Source organism: Arvicanthis niloticus, chromosome 5 (assembly GCF_011762505.2).
Source record: "Arvicanthis niloticus isolate mArvNil1 chromosome 5, mArvNil1.pat.X, whole genome shotgun sequence".
NCBI lineage: Eukaryota > Metazoa > Chordata > Mammalia > Rodentia > Muridae > Arvicanthis > Arvicanthis niloticus.
Genome location: NC_047662.1, coordinates 17,653,055 through 17,668,858, shown reverse-complemented (window position 1 = coordinate 17,668,858; position 15,804 = coordinate 17,653,055). Strand labels below are relative to the sequence as shown.

The 15,804-nt window shown below is 52.5% G+C and overlaps 1 long non-coding RNA gene across 3 annotated transcripts in view; it reads right to left on the bottom strand.

Annotated features, from left to right (window-relative positions):
• Positions 1 to 15,804, bottom strand: part of LOC143442316 (uncharacterized) — a 59,544-nt gene that overhangs the window by 14,741 nt on the left and 28,999 nt on the right. The window contains exon 1 of one of the 3 annotated variants that reach the window (XR_013110380.1): positions 3,382 to 3,438. The exons of the other annotated variants lie outside the window; for them this stretch is intronic. This is a non-coding gene — a long non-coding RNA (uncharacterized LOC143442316). Of the gene's footprint in view, positions 1 to 3,381; positions 3,439 to 15,804 lie in introns of those variants that run through there. 3 annotated transcript variants of the gene reach the window in all.

Sequence of the window (15,804 nt, the reverse complement as noted above, 5' to 3'; positions counted from 1 at the left end):
CAGGTTCTAGACTCCATTCTGTCCCTAAGTCAGGCAGGGCAAGGAGGCACAGACCTATAACGCCAGCACTTTGGAGTAGGAGGGTGATCAGGAGTCTGAGGTCATTGTCACCTACATATAAAGGCCAATGGATGAGAGGGAAAGGAAGGCAGTAACTTCCAATCAAAGCTCTGTCCTTCCAGGGCAGGGAAACCTTAGGGACCTGGTCCATGGGGTTGAAAGGGCAGGTTTAGGGCTGGGAAGATGGCTCAGTGGGTAAAGAGCTTGTTCCACAATCATGAGGACCTGAGGTCAGATCCCCAGTATTTACATAAAGGAGAAGTGAATGCATGTGGCCCTAGTGCAGAGGGGCAGAGGCAGGGGAACCCCACGGGGCTCACTGGCCACACAGCTGAACTGAAACGGTGAGCTCCAGTCTCAGTAAGAGACCCCATCGCAAAAGAAATAAGCCGAAAAAAAAGGTTATTATACATTTGGGATTAAGGGGTGTGTCTACCCTACCTTCACTCACTCAGGAGCAAACCGAGGTCCTCAGGCTGGCCCTCAGAACCTACTTCCTAGATCATCCACTGTTGCTCCTTTTCCCAAGAAACCCCTCCCTCTCTCTTCTACTTTTCTAGAAGCATCTCTAGGCCTGCAACGGCCACATTCCCTCACCACCTTTACCCTGAGTCTGGCCTAAAGCTCACCGCACTGGTGCCCAACAGCTGTCAGCTAGATAAGCACCTCCAAGCCGGGAGAGCTCAAAGCTGGTCCCAGGCGTCTGCTTCTATCCTCCTCTCTGCCCCCAGGCCTCAGCTTCCCCTTGTGTACAAGTGAGCATAAGCACCACAGTGGGGAGGGGGTACACACTCACACACTCCGAGCCAGCCTCTCTGCAGTACCCAGAGCTTCTCTTGGATCAACTTGCCAGCATGTCACGGCAGAGAGGAAGGGGGCAGGATAAGAGAGGGAGCTGTGAATTCCACACACCCAGCCTGTCCCCACAAGGCCTACACCAAATGCCACAGTGCGCTCTGCCCATCTGTCTGTGGGTGGGGTGGCTGTGGGGCAGAGCTGCGAGAGGAGAACAGTCCTCCAAACCCAGAATGCCAGAGAAGCACACACTGCCTGTCCATGGGTGCAACTGCGTGCCCGTGTGTTCCCATGGATGTCCACACTCGAACACAACTCACATGTGTTCTGTGCTCTCTGACTCACATACACTGTGTTCTCCTTCAGTCATCTGACACTCCTTGAGCCACTGTTATGATGCCAAGTCTCTTTCTCTCACTCCCTAGGGAAACATGATTCCATGAGATCGTTAACATCCCGAGACGCATGTGCTTGAGCCCAGTCATCCCCACAAACTCTTGCGCCCTAGGCCTTACACTGCATGCTCCTCTCAAGACCCCAGTAATTTGTTCGCACGGTTAAAGCAAGAAAGGGTGGGGTGGAAATCAGCAGTAGACAGAGGAGCAAAGTGGAGGAATTAAAACGATGCGGGACTGGGGTGTGACTCAGTAGACAAAGAACTTGCTTAGTGTGCACAAAACTCTGGGTCCCATTCCTGGTGTGGCACAACCCAGGATGCACATGCCAATCATCCTAGCATGGGAGTGGAGGGAGAAACATCAGAAGTTCAAGGTCGTCCTTGGCTACATTGAAGGCTAGCCTGAGACACACTGAGAGTCTATTTCAAAAAACCAAATAATATAACACAACGAAAGGGCTCACTGGATGTGATGGTTTGAATAGGAAGCCCCCCCACTCCCCAATAAACGCGAATATTTGATTGCTTGGTCATTAGGGAGTGCTTGAGAGGAATTAGGAGGTGTGGCCTTGGAGTGGGTGTAGCCTTGTTGGGGGAAGTACGTCATCGTCATCGGGGATGTGCTTTGGGGTTTCAAAAGCACAAGCCAGGACCCAGTGTCTCTCTCTTCCTGCTGCCTGCAGACCCAGAGGTAGAACCCTCAGCCTCCACATCCGCTATACCACCACGCTTCCTGCCATGATGGTAACAGGCTAAATCCCTGCAGCGATAAGCCAGCCCTGGGTAAATGAGTTGCGGTGGTCACAGTGTCTCTTCATACACTAGAACACTGACCGTGACACCGGATAATGCACTAATTTCAAAAGCCTGGAACGAGAATCTTCATTTAAAAATCAGATGCTGTGGTGGACCTCTATAGCTCCAGCATTCCTACAGTGAGCAGGGAAGTGGAGACAGAGGAATAATCCAGACGTTCATGAAACAACTAGCCTGGAGTTCAAGACAGACCCAGCCTCAACAAGAATGAACTCCCCAGAGCTGCTGTCTTCTGATCTAAACACACAGACACACACACACACACTTACAGACACATACACATTCACATGTTCATATACATACATATACACTTATACAGACACACATACATGCTTATACACACACACACTAACATACATACACACAAATATAAACATACACAGACACACACATACACAGACACATACACATTCACATGTTCATATACATGCATATACACTTATATAGACACACATACATGCTTATACACACACACTAACATACATACACACAAATATAAACATACACACACATACCAATCAATGGCTAAAGATAAAAAATGCTTTTACATAATTGTAACAATAAATAAAGAGATGGCAATTTCCTGGCCTGGGTGCTGTTCTGGTTATCTGTTCTCCTAACATGTTCTATGTAGTGTGGGGTTTGTTGTGGTTTCTCCACTGGGAAAGCCTAGTATTTGCAACTTTGTATCCTGATAAGAGAGGAAGGTCTCCAGCAGTGAATTCTTTTTCAGTCCCTCCAAACAAACTTCAAGATACTCGGCCCAGAAATCCCTCCTCTGTCAATCACAGGGCCGTCTCCATTCTCCTGACAGATGGGTGACAACAGGGCACCTGCAGCCCCAGGCCTCAGGTCACACCTGTCACTCTGCCTGCTGATGCCTGGCTCTTCCAGACCTGCATCCTGAGAGCCCACAGTTGCTCACAGCAGACAATATCCCACAGTCTCTGCCCCCTCACTCTGCAGGTAACCACCAAACCTACCCCAAAACCGGAGCGTTGTGGAATGTCAGGTAAACTTCTCACTGGATAGTGGAGGGTGATATAGATACAAGAGAACAGAGGAGGTGAAATTACCCAGCCCTTCCTGAGCCTACATCTGATACATGCTCACAGACGAGTGAATGCATCTTTGGGTCTCTGTCTTCCCATCTGCAAGATGGAGAATACAATCTTCCTGCACAGGCCTGCAGCAAGGGTTACCAAAGCAAAGCACGGCTTTTGGGTATAGTCCTTGTTCCTGGGGAAAGAGGCACTAGCCCAAGCCCTGCCTCCAGCTCTGAGCTGGGTCAGCCCCCACTTCCTTCCCCTTACCTCTGCCATCCCACCCTTGGCCACCAGCGCACCTGCTTCCGAGGGCTCCAATTTCCTGTAAGTGTAAGAATTTAGGTCAGACACAGCCAGAGGCCCACGGCCCCCTCCCGGCCAAAACCCATAAATAACGCAGCTCAGCCAGCTTGGCCAGGGCATGACTTTCTCTCCTTACCCAGCACCATGCTGGGCCTCAATGTAGCCCTCACTGTCAGACAGGTAAGGCCATTTCCACGTCACCAGGGGAAACTGAGGCACAGGAGAGGAAGCCAAAGTAGAGACCCTGATCCGTGAACTAGTCCCTTCCTGTTGTCCCTTGAGACCCCAATCAATGACATCCTTCCAATTCCCAAGAGACAAACGACTGCAGTCTGAAATCAGCCCACTGACACACGAAGTCTTTTTGAGGGACAAATAGAGAATAACCAGGATCTTAAAGCCAAAGAGACATGGGTGGGTGTCAGGAAAATCTCTTTACAAAATCAGGAGACAAGGTGGGTTTGGAGGAGCTGGCCACCCCTGTGTTGATTTACAGATTCAGCAACACACAAATGCAGCCTAGAAACCCAAACTATCAGCCGCCACCCCCCCACCCCTCCCCAGCCTGGGACTCTCAGAGACAGAGCCACACAATACTGAGCAAAAGACTGGGCAGAGGCCCACAGAGCGATGCCACCTGGCTGGGCTTCCCATAGCGGTCAGAGCTTTTCTGGCACCCTGGTGTCCTCTGATTGTGACCTTTTGGCCTCCTGCTTGAAGCTCCCTTATCTTGTGACAGAGATGCAGCTGGATCCTGGTGTCTTCCAGCTGGGAGCTGAAGGTTCGCTAAGCATCCAGACCTGCCTGACAGTGGACAGGTTGGAGCCTGCCGTGTCCTATCCCAGCCTACCACAGAGAGAGGCACAGGGAGAGGACATGGCCCAGACCTGGGAACCCTTGAGGCAGTCCTAGACCCAGGCTACCCCATCTCCTAGCCTACTGACAACTCTCCATTGTAGAGACATCCTCTGGCCACATAGAAGTTTTAGCCACACCCCTCGCCTCTCCTTCCTAAATGCCAAGAGCATAAGAAGGGACCCACACTGCCAGTTGGTACCATGTGCCCTGGAAGGCAAAGTCCACCTGGTTGAAAGCCACTTTCCCTGCACATTTGGTTCCATATTCTGCAGTGTGCCACTGAGACACCTGTGCCCTCTCTGTCCTCAGTCTCCACAGCCCAGGATGGGCCCGGGGCTCCCAAGCCCCAGCTCTGACCGGAGAGAAGAGATCCTGACAGAAGAGAAATGTACCCACAGCTGCAGGGCCCCAAAGCACTGAGGAGACACGAAGAAGACGTTTCCCTATGAGTCAGGTCTCAGGAATGTGTCGCCCAGTGTGGCCACGAGCCAGATCCAACCCCCCAACACCATGCCGACCCCCACAACCCCAGGGCATCTGCCTTTTATTAGAACAGAAAAAGAGGCAGGTGCCAGGTCTCCAAGAGCCCATTAAGGAACCAATAAAGACCATGGAGGGGCTGCTGGACCGGCTGCTACCCTGAGCAGGAGGCCCTGCCTTGCCATCATCGAGAGGGAACCAGGCTGTGTGTGCAGCCAAGGGACCCCAGCCCCAGTCTGCTGTGTGCTGGCTGTGACTCATCAAGCTTGCTTCCAGCCTGCATTTCTTTCATTCTCAAAATATTATTTTTAGGTGGTTTTGTCGTATAATTTTTGATCCAATTTTTGCTCGTGAGGAACCTCAACAGACACACAAGCTAACTGTCCTGGGTGAGGCTTAGACCCACCTTCTCCCTGCCAGTCAGCATGGTCTTCATGAAGGCATCTGGAGAGGCTCAGTGAGGCCTCCAGATTACCACATGTGCCCTAGAAAGTAAAGCCCACCTGATTGAGGGCCTCAGTGGGCCTCAGTTTGCATACCTGTAAAGTGGGGTCACCCCTGAGTCTTCTTTCACTCTACTCCCATGCCCCAGGTTTAAACTATTCCTACAAGTCTAGGCCTTCCCAAATTACTGCTCTCTCTCCCATCCCTGGGACTCATCCACACTTCCTGATGCTCCCCAAGTCTACCCAGGTCCCCAAAGGCACAGCGCCTTTCCTCTGCTCTTCCCAGAAGTCTGTCTGGATGGCTTGTTCCCAGAACACCAGTTGTGATAGCATGCCAGTGGCCCTGCCTTCTAGGACATTACCACTGTGTCAAGTACCAGTCAAGCCCCTCGCATGACTTGCACTCCAAAGCACAGCACCAGACAGGAGCCACTGTCCCCATCTTCCAGATGTGGGGGCCAAGCATCACAAAAGTGAATATACTTGCTCACCGTCCATGATTTCCCACAGTGCTGGGAAGTCTGTCCATACAGCTCAAAAGTGTTTATGAGTTCTGAGCCCTTAGCCAGGCAGTCACCCTGACTGTACAGATAGGTGTCTGAGTTCTGTTTTGTTTTACTTTGACACAGAGTCCTGTGTAGCCTAGGTTAGCCTCATTTTTTTCCTTAGAGATTTTTTTATTGTTTTTAATGACATGTGTGTGCACAGGCGCAGGTGCCTGTAGAGATCAGAGGAATCAGAGGCCTTGGATCTGGAGCTACAGGTGCTGAGAAGTGAACTCGGGGCCTCTGGAAGGGCAGCTCACATTCTACTGCTGAGCCATCTCTGCGTCCCAGCCTGGAGTTTCTGATCATCCTGCTTGCACTTCCTGGTGCTAGGATCACACGATGCACCACCATGCCCTGCTCTGTAAAAGCGTTGAGGACTTTGTGCATGTTAAGTAAATACTCTACCGACTTAGCTACAATCCCAGCCCCAGACACTTCTGAATTTCTACATTCTGTTTTCTTCTTCCTCTTCCTCCTCCTATTCCTCCTCCTCCTCTTCTACTTCTGTCTCCTTCTCTTCCCCCCACCCACCCCCTCCTCCTATTCCCTCTCCCCCATCTCCTTTCTCTCTTTTCCTCTTCTTCTCCCTTCTCCTCTTCAAAATAATAACATATTATATAGTCCAGGCTGGCCTTGAACTCATGACAATCCTTCTGCCTTCCACTCATAAACCCTAAAATAATGTGACCCCAAGACATCCTGGGGCTCCCAAAACCTCAAATCACTTTCTAGCACCTTGACTCTCCACATCCCAGAGGCCCAGCTCTCCCCTGACACCATTGCCTTCCCCCAGCCTCTGGGGTGGAAATGATGCCTGCAGTCCCCTCCTCCTGTGGGGTCCAGCTTCCCAACTCACTGGTGATTGGGGGACTCCTTGTTAACACTTGGGGGTCAGAGAAGAGGCCCAGAAACCTGCTGCCTCGGGAACTGCTGAGGGTCTCCAGCCCAAGGCCTGAGAGGCTACTTCTTCCTTCTGCATAGCCTCGTCCCTGTCTCTGTCCTGTAGACTCCCAAGGCCAAGGAGGTTGCAAAGCACTACCCTTTGTCTTGTCTACTGGTATCCAGGGAGGTCTGGTCTCTACATGACAGAATAGCAGGGCCACAAAGAGCTAAGCTGCATTCATTCCTATAGCATGAGCTACGGGTGGTATGGCTGGTCTGGGAGTGGTCCTCGCCTGTCCAGACCCCATGATGACACCCATGCTTGGACCTCGTAGTTTAGCAAGAGAGATGCACACCCAAGAAGACATTTCCCAGGGCCTGGGCCATGGTGGGGAAGCACTGGCTCTGGCTGGTGGGTACAAGAGGGGCAGGCCCAGTTGTCTTTATGGACTCTGTGCACACACTCACCCTTTGCACCGTGTCTCTAGTAGGTACTGCTGCCCACAGCAGCCCAGCAGCAGGGGGCAGGGCCTGGCTCAATGACCAGAAAGCAAGGCCTTGGGGTCCACCTGTGCCCCTGGTGTCTACTGCAGATCCTCCCTGATCCTTATAGACATCACCTTCTTCTCAATCCCAGGGAATTCTACCCCGTGGGCTGGGCTCTGAACACTGCATTAGCTGGGCTGCCCCGTGGGCTGTAATAAGCCCAGCTCTGTCAGCCCTCAGAGTCCTCAAAACTGAGATTTCTTCTCTTCCTCTTGAACCTTGAAGCGTGTCCTCTGTTCCTACAACTTTACCTAAACGTTTATTTTTCTTTTCTTTTCTTTCTTTCTTTTTTTTTTTTTTTTTTTTTTTTTTTTTTTTTTTTTTTTGCCAAAACACTAGAAGCCCAGAAGTGCATAAGACCTGAAGTCTCCAAATGAAGCAAATGAGGGTGCTGCAGCCAATAAAGGAAAGGTGACTTCCCCCGGGTCACGCAGCAAGATAATGGCCGAGCTGGGGCAAAGACCCCAGTATGTGACCCTTCTGTTCACACCTGTGGCTTTGGAGCCTCTAGTCTCTGGAGTCACGACTTCCCATAAGGCCTTGGACCAGCCCCCTCAGCCTGTCTACTGAAGGAAGATCCCTACCTACCCCATCTCAGCCCTCTGGAATGACTCACAAGCCAGAGTCTATGTCCCAAGCTGTATCAGGGTCAAGAAGAACCCTTGCCCCCTGCCAAGGTGCCTGGGCCTCCGTGCAACCCCTAAAATAGCCCAGCTCTCGCGCCTTCAGATCGGGTTGCAGCCCGGCCATCCAGATGGGGCTCTTGGCAGGGCGGCAAGCGCTTCCCCTCACATCGCCCCTGTTCTCCTCACCTGTCAGCACTTGGGCCAGCATTAAATCAGCCTTCCTCTGGAGGGCACAGCCTTTTCCAGAGGCAGAAGGACAGCGGCAATGGGAGTGGTCTTCAGATCTGGGCAGGAGCAGCAGGTGACATTGATAACAGAGATGCTGGAGGGGTCCTCACTGAAGAGCCGGGGAGAGCACTGCCGCAGAACTCCTATGCCTCAGAAGGGCCATTTGCCTTTTCTGAGCTTGCCCATCTGTAAAGTGGGCACAGCGTTCTAGCTCATCCAAAGGCTATGACACAGCAGTAAATGGACCAAAGTCCCCTCCCAGAGGAGTCTCCATCCCGAGGACCAGCATGCTCTAGCCCTGGTCACCAGATTCCAGAGCTTTATGTCAGTGGGTACCAAGGGCCAGGAGGATTGTTTTGCTATTTCATTTAGAGTAATCCAAGAAGATCTGTGAAGAGAGCAGAGAACTTCCTGGGCTAGAGGATGGGCATGAGAGATGGAACCCAGGAGCCACCCTCCCCCCAACCCAGGGCAGAACCAAGCTTCCTGTCCAAAGGCCTCAGCTAAAGCACTTTCCAGCACTTAGTGGCCCGAGGCACCTAAGACTCTCAAGTTCCCAGTTCCTGCCACTCAGAGAAGCCCAGCAGAAGGTTAAGGACTAAGGTTCAAGCCTCACTTCCAGCTTCATGAGTGTGGTGTGGTGACCCAGACTAGGGACACTGTGTACAACAGGAGTGCTGGTGTTCTAGGTGGGGGATGTGTGTCACTGTGAGGGGGTTCTGTCCAGGAGGAGGTACACTGGCTGTCATAAGCGTTGCTCCCCAAGTCCACAGCAGCAATGGGGAGGGCAGGGATAGAGCCTGCGGTGACCACAGTACCAGAGGGTCACACACTTGGGAAGCCAGAGCTCTGGCTGCCTGAGTCTCGGCTTCACAGGCCTTGGGTTTTAAAAAACGGTGAATTCGCTTTGAGATGGTTCGTTCTATATTTGCTCTTTCAGGTAGGATCTAATTCTGTCACCCAGGCTGTCCTCAAACTCATGATCTTCTGGCCTCTGCTTCTGGGCTGCTGGAGTTGCAGATGTGAGAAGCTACGTTTGTCCAGGCTTTTAAAAGTCTGATATTAAAAGTCTGATACATGGGTTGCTGCTGCAGCCTTGGCAGGGGTGGTGGCTGCTTCACTCTGTCCGTCTGAGGTGTCTCATGTTGCTTCCAAAGAAAGAAACAAAAAAGCATGCAGGCCAGGTGACAATGCACTGAGTACATGCACATTCACACACATACAAAACATACACACATAACACACATGCATATGCACACATACACACAAATAGACACACATGTGTGCACACACACATACGCACACAGACACACACACAAACAGATACACACATGACACACACACAAACAGATACACACATGACACACACTCAACACACAGATGTATATAACATAACACAGTACACAGACACAACATATACATACATCACACACAAACATATCACACACACTCACACATACATATATGCCAAACTACACCATACACTACACATGCATACAAACACATCACACATACACACAGCACACAGATACATACAAGCACACATATACACGCTCACACACAAGTTTCCCATGAGCCCACTGGGCCAAACCTAATTGTAAAGGGAAGGCTGGCAGCATGACCCTCCTTCCTGAAGCATGACATCACTGTTTGAGCAGATGAGTCCTCTGTCCCTAGAACTTAGCCTGGACCCATGTGCTGACTACTGTGGAGAAACCTGGCAGTGCTGCCTGCCACAGAGACTGTTCGGTGGTGTGTTTGGGAAGGAAGGAAGGAAGGAAGGGAGGGAGGGAGGGAGGGAGGGAGGGAGGAAGGGAGGATAATAGAATGAATGAATGAATGAATGAATGAATGAAGAGCCCAGAAAATGGAAGCAGTCAACAAAGTACAAAGGCTTCGCTTGATCCCTTGAGCTACACCAAGGGGCAGGAGCTGGTCAACCACCCAATACTTCAGGTGTCAAAATCAAGAGTGTGGAGCAGGAAGATGTCTGTTGGGACAAACTCAGCTCCCTGTCCCCCACTCTACCAGCTGCCTCCCCTCCCATGTCCCACACCTCCCTCCCTGTGGGTGTTAGCACTGCCCGCAACACTGCACCCCTCAGCCAGCGGCCAGCCCAGTCTCCTTCCCGCCCTCCCCTAAGCTGCTTGACAAAAGCTGTCCTTGTGGGAGCTGGGACATTGTAATTAAAAAGGAAACATAATAAAGCCATCTCTGGGACCAAATCCCCATCCTGAGCATGTCGTCCAGCCCACCCCTTGCTGCCCACCAAGGACACATGCCCCTTTGTGTGCCCGGAGCCAGGGCCACGCCCACCCCACCCCACTGGTCACTGCCCCCCTCCCTTCCTCTTACCCTATGGTCCTAGCATCTGAGCTGAGTGAGAGCTGCCTTCTCTGACCAGAGAGAAAACTGAGGTTTGGAAAGGCAGAGCCTACGGTTCTCTCTTGGACTCCATACTCCAGAGCAGGGGACAGGAACAATGGGAGAGTAAAAACCTGGAATTAATCCAGCAATGACGTGCTTCCCATGCCTTGAAGGTCAGGATGCTGAGGTCCAGAGAAGGTGATATCCCTGGAGGTCACACAGCTTCCTTCATGAAGCTTTCTGTTAAGGAATCTCTTGTCTATCATGACATTGACTCTGTCACCCCAGTATGGGCCTGAAGGTGAGCCTCAAAGCTGTGGCTGAGCCTTCCTAATGGAGGCCTTTCAGTTCTGTCAGATAGGGAATTGCAGGGCTGGCCATGAGCCTGCATCAAGGTTGTCCCTGGACCCTGCATTGGCATACTGCCTGTCCCTAGCTACTCAAACTCTGTCAAGATTCATGAAGCATCTTCTCCCTCACCTGGCCACCCTGGCCACCTTGGTCACCTTGGCCATCTGAAAAGTTTCAGAGGCCATCAGACTATCTGACCCCTTGGTGCCATCTCAGAGCCCTCTCCCATCAGCCCTAGGGTGTCAGCTAGGCCCGGCTGGGCACCTGCCTCACTGGCTGCTACCGCCAGCATGCCAATACTCAGTATCTGGTAACTCCCAGAGGCCACGACAGCCATCCAAACCTCAGAGGAGCTCACAGAGATCCATCAGAAGTCAAGCAACCAAGGACCAGGGTTCTGGCCAAGCCATGAACATTGCTGGGGACAGAGGGGAAGTGGGACTGTTACAGAGCTGTCAGGATAACCCGTTGCCATTTGCAGGGCACGTATTGGAAACACTGTGCTCTACACAGTATCCTTTCTAGGGAAAACTCTCTCCTAAGGAAATTGCCAAAAGATCAACAACCAGGGAGTGCTGCACTTTGGACCCAAAGGCCTATGTCTGACCCAGGGTGCATCGAAAGTGCACCGGCCTTCAGTCCGTCTGGCCTACTGACCTTCAGAATTAAGCGAGGGACAGTGACCACCCATGCTGTCCACATCAACCGACCCAAGGACCCACCAGACTGTGCCCGTAAAAGCAGGTGTGAGAGAATTGGATGTTGCTGGTCGGGACTAGAATGGGAACCTTGCCACGGTCTGCCTCCTCTTACACTCCACTACCAGCAGGGCTGAGGAGGAGACATGTCATACACACAAGGTAGGGGACAGATGGGAGGGAAATTGATGTGGGTCCCAGCACCCCTGTACCCCAGGAGCCAGCCCGGGCAGCCAGGGATTAGACAGATAATGCCTCTTGTAAGAACAGGGGATTGTTGCGAAGGGGAAGCATGAGTGGGGGCCAATGCCAGTTCAGATTTCTCCTGGGGTGAAAACTGAGCCCCCCAGGAGGAGGCACCCCTGCTGCCAGGCCCTAATCCCCCCACCCTTCTCACCAAACCCCAAAGAAGGGGCTGTTCCCTGGCTGCAGATTCCTGGAATTCATTAACTAGGGATTTGCAGAGGGACTGCCTGCACCCCTCCCACCAGCACCCTTCTGCTGTTGCCAGCCAGTAATCTGAGCAGACAGGTGGGTACCCCTTGGGGACACACTCAGGGAGTCACAGGAAGGGAGGCTGAATGGAGGCTTCCCATCTCCTGACTGAGCACAGGTTTCTTCTTGGGTCATGGAGGCCAAGAGGCATCCTTCTATGGTGCTCAGGACTCAGGGCACAGAGGCCATGCCCATCTAGGACCCTAGCCTCCTCCCCCTCTCCCCCCCCCCTTCCACCCCAGCCACCCCCCTGTCTGGCTTATTTTTACACACTTTAGCTTCAGGCTTCTCTTCTTTTCTTTGTGAGGTGCTCCCTACACAGACATGGATCTTTTGATCAGGATGGAGGCCCAGGTTCTCCCATGAGCAAGAAAGAGAACATTTCTCCACTCAAGGGTCCCTGATGGCCTGCTGCCACTGATCCCCACCCAGAGCACAAGGATCCGCTTGGCTTCTTCTCAAACTTCTGTGAGGTGTTCAGTGTGACTTAGGAGGCACCTACATAGTCACCAGAGTGACTTTAAGTGTGTGTCACTCTTCACAAATCTCACAGCTTCCCTGCTACCCCTAGAAGAAGGTCTTGGTTTCCTTGTGCTTGATGTTCTAGAACCTTCCTGATCTGACCCCTCTTTATCTCAAGCCTTATCTGCCACTGCCTGGGCTCCATAAGGATGCTCTAGACAAAGCAACTGCTGTCTCTCTCCCTCTCTGTCTTTCCCAGTCTATCTCCTGCAACTGGAGCACCTTCCCCAAGGAGATAGGAGCTCTCCCTCAGGAGAGCATTCTCCCTCAGAAGCCAGGAGTACCTTTCCTCAGGAGACAGGAACACTCTCCCTCAGGAGACAGGAACACTCTCCCTTAGGAGCACCCTCCATCTGGAGATAGGAACACTCTCCCTCAGGAGCTAGCAGGAGCCATATGGATCTAGAGTAGATGCTGCCTCCCTGGGAAGTCCAGCTTGAGTGATTCCACCTGGACAAGCCCCACAGGCCCTCCTTACCCCAGCTTCCCCAGATCTCCCATGCCACCTTGCCCTGACTCGCCCCTTCCTCCACTCTGACTTTCAGCAGTGTCTGGCTCAAGCAGGACTCTGAGTCCAAGGCAGAGTGGGTGCTTAATAAATCTCAGCAAGCCCTTGCCTCTGCACTCCCCTGCCCTCCTCAGCCTGACCCCATGCACCTGAGCACCTGGGAGTTAGAGTGAAGTGGAATCAGTGTGGGGTGGGGTGGAACTGAGACCCCATGTTGTGACACATGGGCAGGATCAGGAGATCACGTCAGGTTCTCTAGAGTCTCTAGGTCTGGGTTCAAATACACCCAGCAGTTGCATGATTCAGGAAAGCCTTCCAACCACCTGGGGATCTATGTCTCCATCTATAAACTGGATATGGCCACAGCATCCATTTTTCTGGTATCCAGTCATTGATTGCAGGGTCTGCTGGCATTTATACGTACAAAGGCTTTGGTGTCGTGTTACCTGTGTCTATCAGACTCTATACAAAGTGAGACAGGATAAGCAGAAAGTGGAGGTACTACAATAGCAAGTGATAGACCCACCCCAAGACTGGCCACCTTCCCCAGTACCTCCAGAACTCAGCCTCAGTCTGAGTATGTATGTCTTACTGTCGTCCAGTCCCCTAGTCTTCCTCCCTCTCGGTGTGGGGACAGGTCACATGCTCAACAAATCCAGACTATCGGATTAGCATCCTATTGTCCCATATGTTGTGAAGAAAACAAAACAGAAAGGCACTTGGTCCATGCCACAGAATAGAACTCAGCCATGAAAAAGAGAAAGGACAGCCTTCCAGAGGGGATGATGGACCAAGAGAAGGAGGCAGGCAGTGAGCTGGTGCTCCCTCACCCATTCACGTGACCAGAGCAGACACATCTGTGGAGACAGGGGAGGGGCAGTGAGAGCTAAGGGATCCCTCTCAGTGGTGATTTAAATGCTCTGTGGTTGCCATATGGTTGAACTATGAATGGAATGAAAGCCACTGAGCAGTGCAGCTTTAAACAGCTGGATGCCAGCGCACCAGTTATAGCGGCATCCAGCTGTTTTGAAGCACAGCAGTAAATGCCCCCCAAGGGGAGTCCATGATGACTACTCTAGACCTCAGAATGCCTTGGTAGTCTACCACCAAGCCACCTGGAAAGCTGTCCTCTGCCCATTTCAGGGAACAGGCTAAGACTGGCAGCTGACAGGGGAACCTACCTGGAACCTGGCATTTGCAGTCAGAGACTTAACTTGCCCAGGCCTGCCCACCTGGCCACCCCTTGGCCTTCCCACACTCCAGGAACATGGGATTGCTGTCCCATAGCCTGTCACTGGCTGCCCTCCCAGATGTGAGGGATGGAAGGAGAGGCTACCAGGCCTGTACCAGCCCCAGGCATGTCCCTACAGGTGTGGACACCTAGGCTCCAGAGGCCCACCTAACACGTCCTGGCCTTGTGCCCAAGCCAATCCTGCATCCCCACCCTCAGGGCAAGCCTGGGCAGCTGGGAACACCTGCCCAGCAGTCAGGGATCTTTCAGGGCTTGCTCAGTGGCACGGCATGTACACTAGGTTACCTCGTGTGCCCCAGGGCGTGTGACAAGAGTGCAGGAATGTGCAAGTCAGAGAAGTCTCAGCTAAGTGTGCTGGCTGGAGGGAGATGGCGGCTCCCATGTCCTGTCTGGCCCTGAGGGAAGAGTGGTGGAGGGGTGGGGTGCAGATATGAGCCTAGAGACACTGTGTTGGCCAGCCTGTGAAACTGAAGCAACCCCACGGAAGAGTGACACCGGGCCACAAGCAAACAAGTGAGAGTTAGTGGGACCAGTCTGTGCGGGTGAGAGTGAACATTCCCAGCATCCCCTTCTCCTAGTGGTAACCACCCTCCCAGCTGACCAGCCACCACTTCCTCCAATGTTCATTCTCTCTCTCTCTCTCTCTCTCTCTCTTTCTCTCTCTCTCTCTCTCTCTCTCTCTCTTCCCCCCACCCCTGTCTCTCTCTTTCTCATTCAGATCGGCTCCTCCAACAGGGAATCCTTTCACCTCTTACAGACTGTAGCACCTGGCAGAGCCTCAGTTTCTCCTCATTTTACCTGGATCTGCAGGCAAAGACTGAGCAGCTGAGTGGGTGAGTAGTGAGAGAGTGAATGGAGAAGGGAGGGAGGAAAGGAAAGAGGGGAGGGAGGGAGGAAGGGAAGAAGGAGGGTGGAAATTCTTCCTTCCACCTGCCACTGTCTTAGCTGCACCCCTCCAGCCATGGCCCAGAAAGTTCCAGGCCCTCACCTTTTCTCTCTTGCACACATCAGGGAGGGGTGGAGACAGCTGGGTATTAGAACCCTCCCTCCTAGGCAGGCAGAGGCAGGCCTGGGGGAACCAGGGATCCCAAGAGGTGATGCCCAGAGCCCCAGGTGCTTCACCCCACAGGGACAGATGGAGTTTGGAGAATTGGGGTGTGGCTCTGTTACTGACATGCATTCACTCAGCAAACTCCTTCTAGGCACAAACTCAATACCAGAGCCCAGACCAAGTACTGGGGATGCCAAAAACTGGGTCCCCACCCCTGCTCTTGGGGACCTGGTGAGAGGTATGGTTTTAACCCGTTATGTGCAGAGGCAGAGCCCCAGCTGCTCTGAGGGAGGGCCCAGGTTGGCAGGACCAGCAAGCACTATCAGAGAAGAAGGCAGACACAGGGAGCCAGAGCTTTCATCCAAAGCAATGACTCAGATAAACCCCAATACTTCCTGAGTGTTCGTCTGGGGTGAGGAATGATGGGGGAGAGGTGGTCATGTGTGGGACAAAGCAATGACCATAGCCTCTGGAGAGAAGATGCCAAGAAAGACATAGGTCACTGACGGAGCTGGGCAGCTAGCAGTTA